Genomic DNA, 6,360 nt, shown 5'->3' with positions numbered 1-6,360 from the left:
AGAGAGAGAAGACAGATTATATACTGAATAAAAGACTAAAAGACATTATAGATAAAAAGAGAAAGTGAAAGGTGTTGTAATCCAGTGTGGACAGACTATCTAAAACTGTACCTTGAATTAGTAAATATGGTATTTAACTTTATAATATCTTATAAGATAAATAAATAAATCTTATGTTGAAAAAATAAAATAAAGCATAGAGGGAGGGAGGAAGGCAGGGTGGGAGGGAAAGAAGGGAATGTGTTATGTACACATACCAATTCTGTACAGTGAATGTATTTATGTGCTATAAATATATACTAACAAAACTAAAAACAATGGAAAGAATTTAAGAGATAAAATTTCTGAATTAGAAAAAAGAAAGGATTTGGCCTAAATCAAAACCCACCAGCCCAAAGGCTAATCTCTACATTTCCAAGTCTATCTAGTTCACACAAGAGTAAGACACCATTTCCATGAAGCTTGGGCATCCACACCCCTCAGGCCTTTCTTGCTGCATCCCAACTGGCTTCTCTGTGGGCCTGGCTCTGCGAGCACTTCAAGGCTTTCTTTGGCAAATGTCTCACATTCCTGGCAACTCCAACACTCTGACGTTTGCATTGCACATTCGTTTTCATTCCCACATCTCCATGCATCTCCTCTCAGGGGCATTTTGGCTTACTTTAAAATATGAATAGAATCATATCCATGAACACACAGCTCTTGAATTATGCATGCCTAAACATCCAGCAACTCAAGGATGAAGCCAAAGTCTGCTGTCAGTGGAAGCAGCAGCCACATACCTTTGGCCCATGGCTATGGTGACATCTGAGTGCCCAGAGGTAGGAGCACATTGAAACAAATCCTGGAAAACCAATACCTAGGAGGAACTTCTTGAGCAGCACTCCTAGGAAATTTTTTCTCAAATGAAGGGATGATACTCTTGTGTGCTTGAGCCTATTATATTTGGGTTCTTGCTGATTCTTGAGGCGCTTCCAAGCATATTTCTTCCTGTCACTCTGCACAACATTTGTTCTCTTTGAATGGTACTAATCTCTTCAGCAACCGCACATCTTTTAGGTCCAATCCTACATGTGGTAATTTAAATTTTTCAAAATCTTTTATCTTGCCCTTTCCCCCTAATTCTCATTACAAGTATCACTAAATTAAGCCAATGAGATCCATGTCACCCTGAATTTTGGACTGCCTCAAAATATCTTCCACCAAATCAATTAGTCCATAGCACTTAACCCTAGTCTCCTACACAGTCTAAGGGCTCCATGGGCCAAATGTAGACAAATTTGTTGCCAGGGTGTAACATATGTGGTACTGAGTTTAATGCCAATGAGTTCTTTGTTCCCAATTGAATCCTCCTAAGCATGGTCTTTACTGTTTCCAATCCCAGAAGAATTCTGGTATTCAGAGATCCAACCAGTATCATCCAACAGATTTTGCTTAAAGCATTTTAGGGATTCAGGAAGGCATATCTCCAAATTTTTCCAGGAATCCAGTTCTGCAGGCTACAAAAACACATGGTCAGAAGCAGTCAAGGCAATATCCCCATTCCCATTTCCAATTTTTCCTATTAGGCAGCTATCCTGTACCGAGACACTGACACACACAGCTTAAAGAATATATTTAATTTGGATCACAGCTTGTGGGATTCAGTGTGGTTAGCTGGTTCCATGGATGAAACATCATGTTGGCAAAGACACAAAGAAAATAGGATGTGTAAAGGACATGAAACCAAAACTTCCCATCTTGTTCTGTAGAAAGAATGATAAAAGAGTCTGCACATAAACATTTAGTCTTTCACAGAAACTTAATCTGGATCATAGCACAAGCCTCTATATGAAACATAAAATTATAAAGATTCTAGATACAACAGAAGACAATCTAAATGACTTTGGGCATAGAGATGACTTTGTTGTATGCCACCAAAAACTGTTCAGGAATTTGTCTAATATATTTTATATTCTCAGTTATAATTTCTTCTTAGAACCATGAGTTAAGTTAATGCATAAGTTAAGGTCTAAGTTTCTTCTAAGGTCCACAAGCTATATTATTTTATTTTTAAAGTAAAGAGATTTTTCAGATTAGTCTTTTGTTTCTTGTAAATCTAATTATACTCAGTGAACATACCCTGTATGAGTTTCATCTTACAAAATGTCTCAAAATGCTTCTGTGTTTGATATCAGAAAATTTTTCAGGGATGGCCAGATAGCTCAATATATTAAAGCACGTGCTTACACAGACACAGGAGCCAGAGTTCCACCCCCTGCATGCCCTCCCTACCCTGCCCTGGGGTGTGCTGAGACAGGGACTGAGACTGGGCATAGTGGTGCATGCCTGTAATCCCAGCAGTTGGGAGGCTGTAAACAGGAGGATTACTAGGAGTCTGATATGTGTGGTGAGACCTGTAGACCCGAAAAATTTTTTTTCACACAAACTTAAAAATACGTGCTCTGTTGTTGTTAGGGTCAAGGTTTTATTGGGTCAAATTTGTCTATTAAGTCTATTTTTTCAAGAATGTCAAATCTTCTATTTTTTTTACTGTTTGTTTGTTGCTTGTAATTAAGAAATCTCTAATGTACCATATATCTGTGAATATGACTATCTCTCTTTTCTTATCTATCAAATCCTTTTATATATGTATAGATAATGTTGTCAGTATATAAAATTTTAAACTATTGCATTTTTCTGATCAGTTGCCTTTTCCTTGTGATATGATACTTTTTCCTCATAGTAGTGCTTATTTTTACCTGAAGGTGTCCTCTGAAAGATGTTAATGGGGTTAAGCAGTTATATGTATTCTTAGGTCATCCTCCATATATGGGGAGGGATGATGTCAGGGCCTCCTCCCAGGTAAGCTTTGCACATGTACAAGGTCCATGTATGAAATGCTGCAGCATCAGCATAGAACCCACGCATTGGCCTGTGCACTTTCATACTTCATAGATTATTTATAATATCTAATGCAGTTATGTACAATGTGAACAGTTTATTTTTTTTCCATAATTTTATTGATAAACAAATAGCAATGAGACACTTTCAATTCAAATTTGTAGGACAGTTTCAATAATTAACATATTGCATACATTGTTCCGAGTGGTTAATTGCTGTACAAGATGCAGAAAAGATATCCTATTTACAAACAATGTGAACAGTTTATACACTGTATTATTTCAAAAATAACCACAAAATGAAGCCTGCATTGTTCAGAACAGACAAATTTTTTTCTTTGAATGCTTTTGTCTGTTTGATTTTTAGATCCATGGATATTAAATCTTTGGATAGAAACTTTTCTTATATTTAACTATTTTGAAATATATAATACATTATTATTAGCTACAGTTATCGCTACAAATATATATATATATATATATATGTATACACACACACACACACACACACACACACACGTACATAAAATTACCACTATACATATTTCTATAGTGTCCATTCACTGTCTTGATCCTATATCTCTGTCTAAGTTACTCTTCTCTCTTTACTGGGACAAATGCCTGATACTCAAAATAAAGGAGAGAAAGGTTTATTTAGTTCACAGTTACTGGAGGTTTCAGTCCATATTCAGATGGCTCCAAACTAGGCTGGCACATAGCAGTGGGCAGAAGTTCATAGTGTCAGAAGGCAGCAAAACAGCAAGAGCAAAAAGGAAGAGTAACAGCAACAATGACCACAGAGAGCAAGTCTGTTTCCCTTATGTTGCATTCAGGCTATCAGCCCCAAGCTGGTTAGAGCACTCACACCCATAATTCCAGCAGCACTCACACCCATAATCCCAGCACTGAATCATAAATTAATCACAAAAGTCTAGAAGTCAATCCCATGACTGTATGATGCTTTAGGGGAACAACTAGACACAAACCATAACAATCTTTAAAATTTAATTTTACCTATGAATATTACTAATTTACTGTTACTTTTAATTGGTTTAATGCATTTTCATTTGACATGATTACCAATACATTGATTTATCTCTGTTATTACACTTTTCATTTCATTTTTATCTTTGCTTCTTAGTTTTCTTTCTCTTCAGTATTAACTAGATATTGTTTCTTTTGCCTTTTCCCCTTTATTGGTTTGGAAATTTCAAAACTTGAATTTCTGTTCTATTACAGATTACCCTAAAAATTAAAACAAGAATTTTTAATCTTGCTGATAACAATTTGTTGGTACATTGTTTCATGAATTGTATAGTTGCTATTAATAAGCATCTTACTCTTTAATGAAAAGTATCTAACTGGGCTGGCCAGATAGCTCAACAGACTAAAACGCCTGCTTAGGTAGAGTGCAGCTGCTCGGGTTTGATCCCTGGCATACTGGTCCAGCCCAGCACGTGGGGAACGCTGAGACAGTGATTGAGCTTGGGCATGGTGGCCCATGCCTGTAATGCTAATGCTTGGGAAACTAAAAACAGGAGAATCACTATGAGTCCAATCTATGTAGTGAGACCCTGTCAATCCTGTACTAAATATATTTTTAAAAATCATAAAGCAAAATATCTAACCTTCTCTTACCAATTTTAAGATCTAATTTTTGTCTTGCATGTCCTGCTGTTTTACTATAATTTGAAAGGACATTTAATTTTATTCATCTGAATTATATGTAGTCTCTAAAATTTGTTGCATTTCATTGTTTCTGGAAAGTTATCAGCCAAGGTGTACTTCAGATATTGATTCCACCAGAACATCTGTAGTGTTAGAAATTGACTTTTAATTGACAAATACTGAGAAACTATTTAGAGTTGGCCATGTAACATATTTGTACATAGTGGAAAGATTAAATCGAACTTCCATTATCTCATTTACTTATCATTTTGTGGTGGAGAATATTTAATGTCATTTTGACAGTCTTAAAGTACATAATACATTGTTATTGGTCACTGTGCAAAAAATGGATCACTAACACTTATTCTTTTGCTCATTCTAACATCTCCTTGTTTCTTACATTGATCCCTCCTTTGGTAGCTTACTTTCTATCTGAAATGACAAAAATGGTCTAGACTAGACATCCTGGATTTAGGCACTTTTCTATTAAGTTATGATTTCTTCCAAAGAAAACGCTATTTCAAGATCAAAATGTAAGTTCCAGAAATGCCAAACCATAAAAAAATTGTTAAAATAACAATATTTCCCTTCTGTCTATGATTTTATAATAATTCCACCTAGTCACTTTGGTTTCCCTAAGGCTAATATTTCCTTTATTGCTTAGGAACACGTCATAGCATCCCTATTCTGTGAATTTTTGCTCCATGATAATAGCATGCATAGTATGTGATTTTAAGGCTGAAAATTAGCTTTGATAATATAAAATATTTTATTTATTCACTTACCATTTTAAATGTTACTCTATTTAGTTTAATATAAAACTGCTGAAAGAATTACTCATCTAAGTTTATTATTTCTTAATATAAATTAATATAATCCACAATCCTAATATAATCTATCACTAGTTATGCATAGATATAGCAAATATGTTTTGTCCCTTTGCATTAAAGGCCAATACTATAACTGGAACATACCTTACTGCTAAGCTTTTTGAGTCAATACTGTCAAAGCATGTTGTTTTCTCCTAAAATACATTTTCAGATCTTGGCTACTGATTTCATTATTTGAGTTTTAAATTTCATTTTTTGAAGGACTGCCATACTGTTAATTTTATTTTCTTGTGTTCAACCATTCTCATGTATGCAAAAGCTATTTTAAATCTATTTTATGTATGTGGTTGTCGCAGCGTCACACTACACAGCCTGGACAGGTGATGATCCTCTCGTTTTCGGCCTCCCCAGTGGTGGGATTACAAGAGTGTGCCAATATTCCTGGACACTGGCCAGCTCCGTACGCTGGCTGGCACAGCGTGTGGTACAGGGGAGCAAACCGCAGACCCTGCACTTGCCTAAACTGGCCTAAGCAGGAGCTTTAGTCTGTAGAGCTATCTTGCCAGCCCCTATTAAATCTCATTTTAAAAATTACCTTAAGGACATTAGTTGTTTTTTTTTCATTATTATAAAGGTATTACTTGTTTTCCTGTATTTATTTACTTTTGCATTTCTTCTAGTTTAGTTAAATTTAAAAGTACATCAATATTTTAAATTTCTGAATTCTATAAACTACTTGAATAAGGAAATTAAGACTCAAAGGACAATTCAATGGTGAGTTTCACCCTTTCTCTCTTTTTCTCTCTTTCTCTCTTCTCTCTCTTTCTGTCTCTTTCTATCTGTCTCTCTCTCTCTCTGTCTCTCTCCTCTGTCTCTCTCTCTGTCTCTCTCTCTGTCTCTCTCTCTCTGTCTCTCTCTCTGTCTCTCTGTCTCTGTCTCTGTCTCTCTCTCTCTCTCTCTCTCTCTCTCTCTCTCTCTCT

Source organism: Octodon degus, unplaced genomic scaffold, assembly GCF_000260255.1.
Source record: "Octodon degus isolate 3935 unplaced genomic scaffold, OctDeg1.0 scaffold00003, whole genome shotgun sequence".
Taxonomy (NCBI): Eukaryota; Metazoa; Chordata; class Mammalia; order Rodentia; family Octodontidae; genus Octodon; species Octodon degus.
The sequence above is the reverse complement of the archived record's forward strand: the minus strand, read 5'-3'. Positions refer to the sequence as shown.